The following is an 11,444-nucleotide window of genomic DNA, read 5'->3' as shown; positions in this document are numbered from 1 at the left end:
TGGGTCCTGTTGTCAAGAACGGATACAGGCAGCTCCCTGTTCTACAACACAGGGACACTCCCGTAACTCCTAAACACACACACACACACACACACACACAGACATACATAAACACACAGACACACACACTCACTCACACACAGACATACACACACAGACACACAGACACACATGCACACACACTCACTCACTCACTCACTCACACATCCCTCCACATAGACACACACACACACACCCTCTACACAGACACACCCCCTCACCACACAAACACCTCCATACAGACAGAGGGTCAAGGAGAGAGAGAGAGAGAGAGAGAGAGAGAGAGAGAGATGATGCATGAGACACAGAGAGAAAGATACAGACAGAGACATAGACAGTGAGTGTGAGGAACAGCGAGAGAGAGAGAGTGCGTGTGAGCGAGAAACATACAGAGACACAGAATCAGGGAGAGAGAGACACAGACAGTGATATGGAGTGTCTGAAGGACAGAGAGAGAGAGAGAGAGAGAGAGAGACAAGGACAGAGTGAGAGAGAGGCAGAGAGAGACCTAGTGGGAATGATAGAGAGAGACATGGAGAGAAGGAGAGAAATAGAGGGCGAGAGACAGAGAGATAGACACCAAGGGAGACAGAAGGAGAGAGAGAGAAAAACCGAGGGAGACAGAGAGCGAAAGTGAGACAGAGACCAAGAAAAGGAAACTGAGAGTAAATGAGTGAGATATATATATATAGAGAGAGAGGGAGAGAGAGGGATGAACAGAGAGTGATAGAAAGTGACAGAGGGAAAGCAAGTGAGAGAGTTGAGAGCCAAGCAGAGAGATATGGAGCGAGAGGGAGGGAGTGAGATGGTGAATGAGAGAGAAGGGGAGAGATTGCCGTGTTCCTTACCCAGATGTGGCGCTAAGTGTGAGTCACAGGCAGTCGCTGTGATTTGGATTGCTGCTCTCTCTCTCTCGCTCTCTCTCTCTCTCTCTGTCACTGTGTCCGGCTGAGGCTGCGGAATGTGCTCAGCTTCCTCTCGGTCCCCTTCACCTCAGAGGCTGAGGGAGGAGAGAGGGGCGGAGGCTGAGGGAGGAGAGAGGGGCTGGCCAAAACCATCAGGCACTGCCTGTCTCTGAGTGACTGGGAACTGACAGGGTTAGGGTTAAATATCTGTTCACTGACGTCAGGCTTAGAGCGAGAGGGAGAGAGAGAGAGAGAGACAGGGAGAGAGAAACGGGAGAGACAGAGAGACACAGCATGTGTGTGTGTGTGTGTGTGAGAGAGAGAGAGAGACAGAGTGTGAGAGAGAGAGTGAGGGAAAGAGACAGAGGGGGAAGGATAGAGAGACCCGGGTGAGAGAGAGAGAGAGAGAGAGAGAGAGAGAGATGGACCCAGATATACAGAGAGACATTGAGGGACGAGAGACTGAGAGATTGAGAGAGAGAACCAGAGAGCGGAAAGCTGGTGAGAGAGAGAGGGGGAGAGAGACATAGAGATATTCAGAGAGAGAGACTCAGAGGGGGAGAGTGACTGAGAGAGAGACCCAGAGACATACACAGAGAGAGGGAGAGAGAGAGAGAGAGATGGAGAGAGACAGAGTGACGGAGACAGATACACTGAGAGAGACACCCAGAGAGATACACAGAGAGACAGAGAGAGAGGGAAGGAGAAAGAGAGAGAGAGACAGAGTGACGGAGGCAGATACACTGACAGAGACACCCAGAGAGATACACAGAGAGACAGAGAGAGAGAGGGAGAGACGGGGGTGGGGGTGGGGGAGAGAGCGAGAATTAGGGAGATAGAGGGAGAGACGGGGGGGGGGGGGGAGAGCGAGAAAGAGGGAGATAGAGAGAGAGAGACAGGGAAGGAGAGAGAGACTGACAGAGAAAGACACAGAGAGTGTGTGAGAGAGAGAGGGGAGAGAGAGAGGGAGGCAGAGAGTGACGGGGAGATAGAAGCAGAAAGACAGAGAGAGAGAGGGAGAAAGTGATTCAGTGAGAGAGATGGTGAGAGAGACGGGGGAGAGAGAGAGACGGGGAGAGAGAGAGAGAGACGGGGGAGAGAGAGAGAGACACAGAGAGACAGAGTGACGGAGACAGATACACTGAGAGAGACACCCAGAGAGATACACAGAGAGACAGAGAGAGAGAGAGGGGGAGGCAGCAGGAGATGGAGAGATAGAGACGGAAAGAGAGAGACCTAGGGAGATATACAGAGAGATAGACAAGGAGAGAGAGAGAGACTGAGAGATTGAGAGAGAAACAAAGGGAGTGAGAGAACCAGAGAGATAGAGAGAGAGAGATGGACAGACAGACAGAGAGGGGGAGAAAGAGACTGAGAGAGACCCAGAGAGATACACAGAGACAGAGAGAGAGAGAGAGAGACAGAGAGGAAGAGTGAGACTGAAAGAGAGAAAGAGAGAGAGAAAAACAGACAGGGAGAGAGTGATAAAGAGAAACAGTGACACTGAGTGAGAGACAGACAGAGAAGGAGAGATGGAGACAATGAGAGAGAGATTATCAGACAGAGATAGAGACAGGGAGAGAACAATAGAGACAGACAGAGAGGGAACAAAGAGAGTACAGAATGAATAAAATGATCAGAGACAGAGACAGAGTGAGAGAGATAGAGACAGAAAGAGAAAGAGACACAGAGAGAGAGAGAGAGCAAGAGAAACAGAGAGAGTGAGAAAAACTGATAGACGGAATGGCAGCTAGATAAAAACAGACAGTGGTGGAGAGAGAACTAATCAGAAAGTGAGAGAAGCATAGAGGCATACTCTTTTATGAACTGACACACACACTCGAACAAATACAGACACTCATACTTTCAAACATTCTTGCGCGCGTGCGTGCACACACACAGATGGACACTCCATCTCTCACACACACAAACACACACACACACAAAGATTTACAAGGATGTTGCCAGGGTTGGAGGATCTGAGCTACAGAGAGAGGCTGAACAGGGTGGGGCTGTTTTCCCTGGAGCGTCGGAGGCTGAGGGGTGACCTTATAGAGGTTTATAAAATCATGAGGGACATGGATAGGGTAAATAGGCAAAGTCTTTTCCCTGGGGTGGGGGAGTCCAGAACTAGAGGGGCATAGGTTTAGGGTGAGAGGGGAAAGATATAAAAGAGACCTAAGGGGCAACATTTTCACCCAGAGGGTGGTACGTGTATGGAATGAGCTGCCAGAGGATGTGGTGGGGGCTGGTACAATTACAGCATTTAAGAGGCATCTGGATGGGTATATGAATAGGAAGGGTTTGGGGGGATATGGGCCGGGTGCTGGCAGGTGGGACTAGATTGGGTTGGGATATCTGGGTCAGCATGGACGGGTTGGGCCGAAGGGTCTGTTTCCATGCTGTACATCTCGATGACTCTAAGTTAGATTTGGGATTAACCAAGGACAAAAGTAAAGCTGAAATTGTAAGGGGATTACTCAAACACTTTGGTGTGCCAGAGCAACAGACAAATGCAGTAGAGGTAGAAAAACTCAAATTACAATTGAGGAAAATGGAGGTAGAAGATAAACAAAGGGCGAGAGAGGAAGAGAAAGTGAGTGAGAAAGAGAAAGAGAGGAAAGAGAGAGAGAGAGAGAGAGAGAGAAAGAGAAGGTTGCGAGTTAGTCAGCAAAGTCGGGTTAACAGGATGGAGACTAAAAGAGAAAGTAGTGATGTATACAATTATGTCAAAACTCTGTCACGTTTTGATGAGAAAGATGTTAAAGCTTTCTTTATTTCATTTGAAAAATTGGCTCAGCAGATAGAGTGGTCCGAGGATTTATGGATAAATGTTAGCTCAGACTAAACTGGGAGGCAGAGCTCGTGAGGTGTCAGATGAGGGGTGAAGAGATTATGAAGAGGTTGAACAGGCTATTTTAAGTGCTGATGAATTGGCACAAGAAGCATATAGACAGTGGTTCAGAAACACAAAAGGAGGAACCAGGTCAGACTTACGATGAGTTTGACAGAATTAAACATAGTCGTATCGATCAATGGGCGCGTGCTTTGAAAATAGATAAGACCTTTGAGGCTCTCCGAGAGATTATTCTGCTGGAGGAGTTTAAAATCTCACTTCCGGAGATGGTCAAAATTCACGTGGATGAACAGAAAGTTCAGGAAGTGAGAAGCGCAGCAGAATTAGCAGGTGAATACACGTTGGTGCATCATGTAAGTTTCCGGCCGGAATTTCAGCCTGTGAGGGAGAGAAGTTGGGATAACGGGAGATCCTACACTCTGAAACAAAGCAACGCTAAATTGTCTACCACGGGTTAAAGAAGCCCAAGAGGGTGGACAGGAGGTGAAGGGCCTCAGGTGTTTTCACTGTAATGGGGTGCGACACAGAAAATTACAACGCCGGTGACTTCAGAAGGGCATTGGGGGGGAAGGTGTTTTCACTGCCCGAAGGTGGGACGGGTGAAGTCACAGTGCTGGTTGTTAAAGCAAGGCACTGTGGGAAAAGGTGTGGTAAAAGAAGCTAAGCCAGTGACATTAGTGAAGGTAGTAAAGGAGACCCCAAGAGGAGCCAGGGAGCTGCAGGCGAGTACACAGCCTGGGTAGGAGCTGGATATGGAGTTAGTACCTGATCTCTACAAAGAATTTACCTCTCTGGGTAAAGTTTACTCAGAACGAACAGGGGGAGAAGGACAAGAAGTTATAATTTTGAGAGAGACAGTCGCTGATAGTAAGGGATGGGCGTATTTGCACTCTTTCTGATCTGTTACCCGAGAGTGTGGCAATTTGTGGGATAGATGGAGAGAAATTTAGTATTCCCCTATTGTAAGATCAGGTTGGAGTGCCAACTCCAAGACTGGGGATGTTACAGTGGGGGGGTGATCGACAGAGTGTCGGTTCCAGAAATCCGGTTTGTTCTTGGGAATGATTTGGCAGGGTCCAAGGTGGGAGCGACACCCCCTTGTTGTGGGGAAGCCCCGAGGAAGATCGAGAAACTGAGCAGTTAAAACAGAAATATCCTGGTATTTTCCCAGACCGTGTTGTAACCAGATCCCGTGATCATAAGTCACAGCACGAAGCAAAAACTAAAGAGGAAGACGAAGGAGTTGAGGTTCAGTTAGTGGACACCCTGTTTGACAGAATGGTGCAGGAAAATCCTGAAGAGGCAGAGGGTCAGACAAAAGTACTTAGTCCTGAAAGGGTAAGGGACTTGCAACGGCAAGTCAAGATGATAAAAGATATATATGTGGACGCGTACTCTGAAAAGGAGGCAGAGGATATTTCTGAGGGTTATTATCAGGAAGATAATAATCCTTAGGTGGAAATGCAGACCACAGCAGGTTAGTGCAGAGGTGAAATGGGCTGAAGTGCACCAGATTATGTTGTCGGTAGCATACAGATATTAAGTGTTACGGGTAGCACATGAACTACCTGTAGGAGGTCACCTCGGGGCACGAAAGACTCGGGCCAAGGTACAAAAAACGTTTTTATTGGTCTGGAACGCACATGGACGGGATTAACTTTTGCCGGACGTGTCATTCATGCCAACTGATACCAGAGGCGGTATTAAAACCAGTATCTTTGTTGCCAATTCCCACATTTGAAGAACCTTTCCCACGGGTTATGATTGATTGCGTAGGCCATCTCCCGAGAACTAAAAATGGGAACTAGCACTTGTTCACCATAGTGGGTGTGTCCACCAGATTTCTGGAGGCAATTCCAATACGGAGTAGTAAGGGAAAAAAGGGTAGTGTAGGAGTTAGTACCTTTTCTTCACATGGTATGGGCTACCCAGAGAGATTCAGTCAGACCAAGGCTCTAATTTTACTGCTCAGCTGTCTATGGAAGTCATGGATAGCTTAGGCGTACAGCACTATAAATCCAGTGCATATCATCCTGAATCCCAGGGAGTATTGAAAAGGTGGCATCAGACCCTGAAGACCATGTTAAGAGCGTACTGTCTGCGTTACCTGAATGATTGATTCGCAAAAAAAGTATCCCATTCGTGTTGTTTGCCATGAGAGATACCCCAAACAAATCTTCTCCGTTTACTCCCTTCGAGTTAATAATCGGATATGAAGTGAGAGGCCTTTCGAAAATAATTAAAGAGAAACTGACAGGACCGAAGTCAGAGATCTCACACTTGGATTTTGTATCGGAAGTGAGGGAGAGATTAATTCGGGTAGGTGAGTTAACTAAAAAGCACCTGAAGAGGGCACAGCATAGGACGAAGCTGGTGGCAGATAAAAGCTCGGAGATGCCGACATTTGTCCCAGGGGATAACGTGTCAGTACTGTTACCAGTGACAGGACATCCCTTCAAAGTCAGGTTTAGTGGTCCCTGTCAAATTGAGAAAATTAAGTCAGGTGAACTGTCTAATAAAGATGCCAGATAGGGGGGAAAAAAAAAGGTATCGGGTATGTCATGTGAACATATTATACGAGAGAGAAAGAACTGGAGAAACAGGTGTTAGTTACTGCCCCTTTCCTGATGAAGGGCTTTTGCCCGAAACGTCGACTTTCCTGCTCCTCGGATGCTGCCTGACCTGCTGTGCTTTTCCAGCACCGCTCTGATCTTGACTCTAATCTCCAGCATCTGCAGTCCTCACTTTCGCTTAGTTACTGCCCCAGCAGAGAGAGGAATCAAATCCCGATGATGTGGATTTTGCTGTGCCTTAAAAATAGATTAAAAATGAAGAAGTCCTTGAGGAGTGGGATAGGTTAGGAGGAGCATGGAATGCATTTGGAAGATTTGTTACTGCAGTACAAGGGCATAAGTAAGAATCAGACGGGGAGCACTAATGCTATTCTACACGAAGCTGGTCCAATAAAACAATACCCCTATCAACTCAATCCTTTCAAAGCCAGACAGGTCCAGTTGGAGGTGAAGGCCATGCTCGACGAGAACATCATCGAACCAAGCCAGAGCGAGAGGAGTTCGCCGACTGTCCGAGTTCCCGAACATGAACGGGACTCAACAATTCTGCGTGGATTATCGGAAGGTCAATGCCGTTCCAAAATCAGACTCCTATCCAACTCCTAGATTGAAGGAGTATATCGAGAAAGTCGGACAAGCCAGTTACATCATTGTGGGCGGCACGGTGGCACAGTGGTTAGCACTGTTGCCTCACAGCGCCTGAGATCCGGGTTCAATTCCCGCCTCAGGTGACTAACTGTGTGGAGTTTGCACGTTCTCCCCGTGTCTGCGTGGGTTTCCTCCGGATGCTCCGGTTTCCTCCCACAGTCCAAAGATGTGCAAGTTAGGTGAATTGGCCATGCTAAATTGCCCCTAGTGTTAGGTAAGGGGTAAATGTAGGGATATGGGTGGGTTGCGCTTCGGCGGATCGGTGTGGACTTGTTGGGCCGAAGGGCCTGTTTCCACACTGTAAGTAATCTAATCACCAAGTTGGTCTTAATGCGTGGTTACTTCACCAGAGACAGCTAAAGAAATGTCTGCGTTTGTAACCCCAAGTGGGCTGTATTAGTTTAAAGTGATGCCCTTTGGAATGAAGAACACACCCGCCACATTCCAAAGGCTCATGGACAGAGTTGCGGCTGGGTTAACAAACTGTGCAGTCGATTTGGACGATGTAGTGATCTTTAGTGAGTCCTGGAAAGATCACACGGTACAGTTGGCAGGGCTCTCTGAATGACGACGAGAAGCAAAGCTGGTGATAATCGTAAATAAAACTGAATTTGCAAAAGCAGAGGCGACGCTCTTAGGACATTACGTTGGTCATGGAAGGTTGACCCCACACAACGCAAAGACAAAGACCATCGAGGAATTTCCGCGACCAATCTCGAAGGAAGAGGTGCTTCGATTCTTAGGATTCAGCGGATTCTATCGGAGGTTTGTTCCAAACTTTAGCAGCACCGTTAATTGATTTGCTGAGGAAGAACACGACGTTTTGGTGGACAGAACGTTGCCAGGAGGCATTCGACCATTTGAAATCAATATCAACCACCAAACCAGTTTTAGCTACACCAAGCGTTTCAAAGCCTTTTAAAGTCTCCATCGATGCGAGTGACATAGGAGTTGGAGCTGTACTCCTACAGGAAGATGAAGATAGGATTGAACTGTGAAACAGAAATCCCTAAGAAGAAGAAAAGACGACTGAGGACCAGAAGATTTGACATTTTGAAAACTTAAATCTTTGGTAAATCTTAATCAGTGGGGGTGGGGGGGGGGGGGGGGTGGTGAGGGAGGCGATTTATTGGACTACTCATGTAGAAGGGAAAGGTAAAAGATAGGTTAGAGGAAGGAGTTGTAAATAGTTGTTAGCTAATTATTTCCTAAAGTATCACATAGAATAAAGTTGTTAATTTTTACATTAAATAGGTCCTGGCCTCTCGAATTTTCACAGATTACTGTACGGGATAAATCTTTTCTGTGTTGCTGGTTTACATTAAGCAGGAGGGTTTTACCCCGTGTCGTAGCAGCTGCCAGAGGAAGTGATGGAGGCTGGTACAATGACAACATTTTTAGGGAATCCGGATGGGGTATATGAATGGGAAGGATTTGGAGGGATTATGGGCCAAGTGCTGGCAGGTGGGTCTAGATTGGTTTGGGATATCTGGTCGGCATGGACGGGTTGGGCCGAAGGGTCTGGTTCTGTGCTGTATTACTCGATGTTCGAACCTCCAGTTTGTGAGAGTTCCAGTGACTGATTTGCCTGCTCCCACCACGTCACAAAACTGGAAATGAAATGTCTGAGGCTGGACAACAGAAGATTGGAAGAAATAAAACTCAGCACGCTTGACATCCTGTTATTACCTGGCGTAACGCACTCCTTATCTCCTCATGCCACTTTAAACCACATTCTGACACACTGAACACAGACCGGGTGACTGCTCTGTCTGTGGAAGAATGACGCCCAAATCCACCCCCCCCCCCCCACCCCCCCCCACCCCCACCAGGTGTTTGGCATCTCAACAGACCCACCTTTTGCTCCCATGCTAACATTTCCCTCCTGGGTCTACTTCAACGTTCCAGTGTCAACTGATGAACAACTTCTCTGGCTTTTCACAGTCTCAATATTGAGCTCTCGAACTTCAGGGGATGACCTCTGACCTCCATTTTGATTACGACCCCACTCCCTCCTCCTCCCCATCCTCCAACCAGTGTCATATTTGCATGCACTTGCTTTCATTTGATCTTCATCTTATTTCCTTCTCATCACCCCCACCATTAACACCTACTTTCCGTCTCTATCACTCCTATCACTCTCATTTATTCTTTATTATCTTATTCCCCTCTGCGGGAAAAGATTTGCTAACCCACGACAGGCCCACAAAAGCAAAATTGGCCAAACTGTACCAGAACACCTAGAATTCCCCGAGCAGCTCACAAGCCGAATCAGACAGCACGTAGACCAGGGAATACACGTTAAGCTCCCATGGACAATGACGGAGCACCACAGCTCTCCCAAAGCCCCAAGGGCAGTTTCACCACCCAGCAATACCAAAGCCGCACAAAGAGCAGGTCAGACACAGAGGCACCAGGAACAGGAGAATGGAAGCACCTCACCACTTCAGAGGAGACATTAGCACCTACCGGTGAAGAGGAATGGGACTATCGATACTGTCAGGATGTTGCATTGTGTGAAGGAACAGGACATTCGACCGATAAGCTGTTTTCCAATTAGCACCCTCGTAACTAAATTACTCCATTTCCAGATACACTGTAGTTTCCCATTCCTTAATCCTCAACTAACCGAGTCCCACCTGCCTGCACTTGGCCCATATCCCTCCCAAACCTATCCTATTCATGTCCTGATCCAAATGTCTTTTAAACATTCTAACTGGATCCACACCCACCACTTCCCCAGGAAGTTCAGTCCACGTGCAAACCACCCTCTGTGTGAAAAAGTTGCCCAAGTCCTTTTTAAAATCTCTCTCCGCTCACCTTACAAATGCACCCCTTGGTCTTTAAATCCCCCACCTTAGGGAAAAGACCCCTGCCATTCACCCTATCCATGCCCCTCATGATTTTATAAACCTCTATAAGGTCACCCCTCAGCCTCCGACACTCCAGGGAAAAAAAGTCCCAGCCTACCCAGTCTATTTTTATAAGCCAAAAGTTAAGAATCCCACAACACCAGGTTATAATCCAACAGGTTTAATTGGAAGCACACTAGCTTTCGGAGCGACGCTCCTTCATCAGGTGGTTGTGGAGGGCACAATTGTAAGACACAGAATTCATAGCAAAAGTCTACAGTGTGATGTAACTGAAATTATACAGTGAAAAATACCTTGATTGTCTGTTAAGCCTTTCATCTGTTCGAATACCGTGATAGTTTCACTTCTTTCATGTGGAAATCACAAAACCTTTTTTTTGAAAAGTTACATTCTCCAGTTAACTGTAACAATGGGTGTCAGCCCAGATAACGTTGAAGGTATTAGCCCCCCCACGTTCTCTGTCTGTGCCATAATGTTTACACAGGGGGCTAATACCTTCAACGTTATCTGGGCTGACACCCATTGTTACAGTTAACTGGAGAATGTAACTTTTCAAAAAAAAGGTTTTGTGATTTCCACATGAAAGAAGTGAAACTATCACGGTATTCGAACAGATGAAAGGCTTAACAGACAATCAAGGTATTTTTCACTGTATAATTTCAGTTACATCACACTGTAAACTTTTGCTATGAATTCTGTGTCTTACAATTGTGCCCTCCACAACCACCTGATGAAGGAGCGTCGCTCCGAAAGCTAGTGTGCTTCCAATTAAACCTGTTGGACTATAACGGTGTTGTGGGATTCTTAACTTTGTACACCCCAGTCCAACACCGGCATCTCCAAATCATTTATAATCCAAACCTTCCATACCCGGCAACCTCCTGGTAAATCCGTTCTGAACCCTCTCTGGGTTAATAATCTCCTCCCTGTAACAGGGCGACCGGAACTGGGCACAGTTCTCCAGACGAGACCTCACCAATGTCCTGTACAACCCCAACATGGCGTCCCAACTCCTACACTCAAAGGACTGAGCAATAACTGGACACAGTTCTCCAGACGGGGCCTCACCAATGTCCTGTACAACCCCAACATGGCGTCCCCAACTCCTGTACTCCAAGGACTGAGCAGTGAAGACAAGCGTGCTAAATGCCTTCTTAACCCCACCACCGTCTACATGTGACACAGAGTTCACAGAATGATGTCCCTGAACCCCGAGGATGGAAATGAGAAGGATTTGTTTGAGGTTTGTCTGTCTTGGGAACTCTGTGCCTCAGAAGGTGGTGGAGGCAGGAGTTATTTAAGATCAAGGTGGATGGATCTTTGGTACTGAAGGGAGGCACAGACACACACACACACACTCACTCTCACTCACACACAAGTGCTCTCACTCATGCGCACACGGACACACACATACATACACTTACACTCTCTCTCAAACACACACATTCACACTCTCACATACGCACATACACACACATTCACACTCTCTCACGCACACTCTCACACACACATTCACACTCTCCCTCTCACGGACACATACGCACACACT

Source organism: Chiloscyllium punctatum, chromosome 47 (genome assembly GCF_047496795.1).
Source record: "Chiloscyllium punctatum isolate Juve2018m chromosome 47, sChiPun1.3, whole genome shotgun sequence".
Lineage (NCBI taxonomy): Eukaryota > Metazoa > Chordata > Chondrichthyes > Orectolobiformes > Hemiscylliidae > Chiloscyllium > Chiloscyllium punctatum.
The sequence above is the reverse complement of the archived record's forward strand: the minus strand, read 5'-3'. Positions refer to the sequence as shown.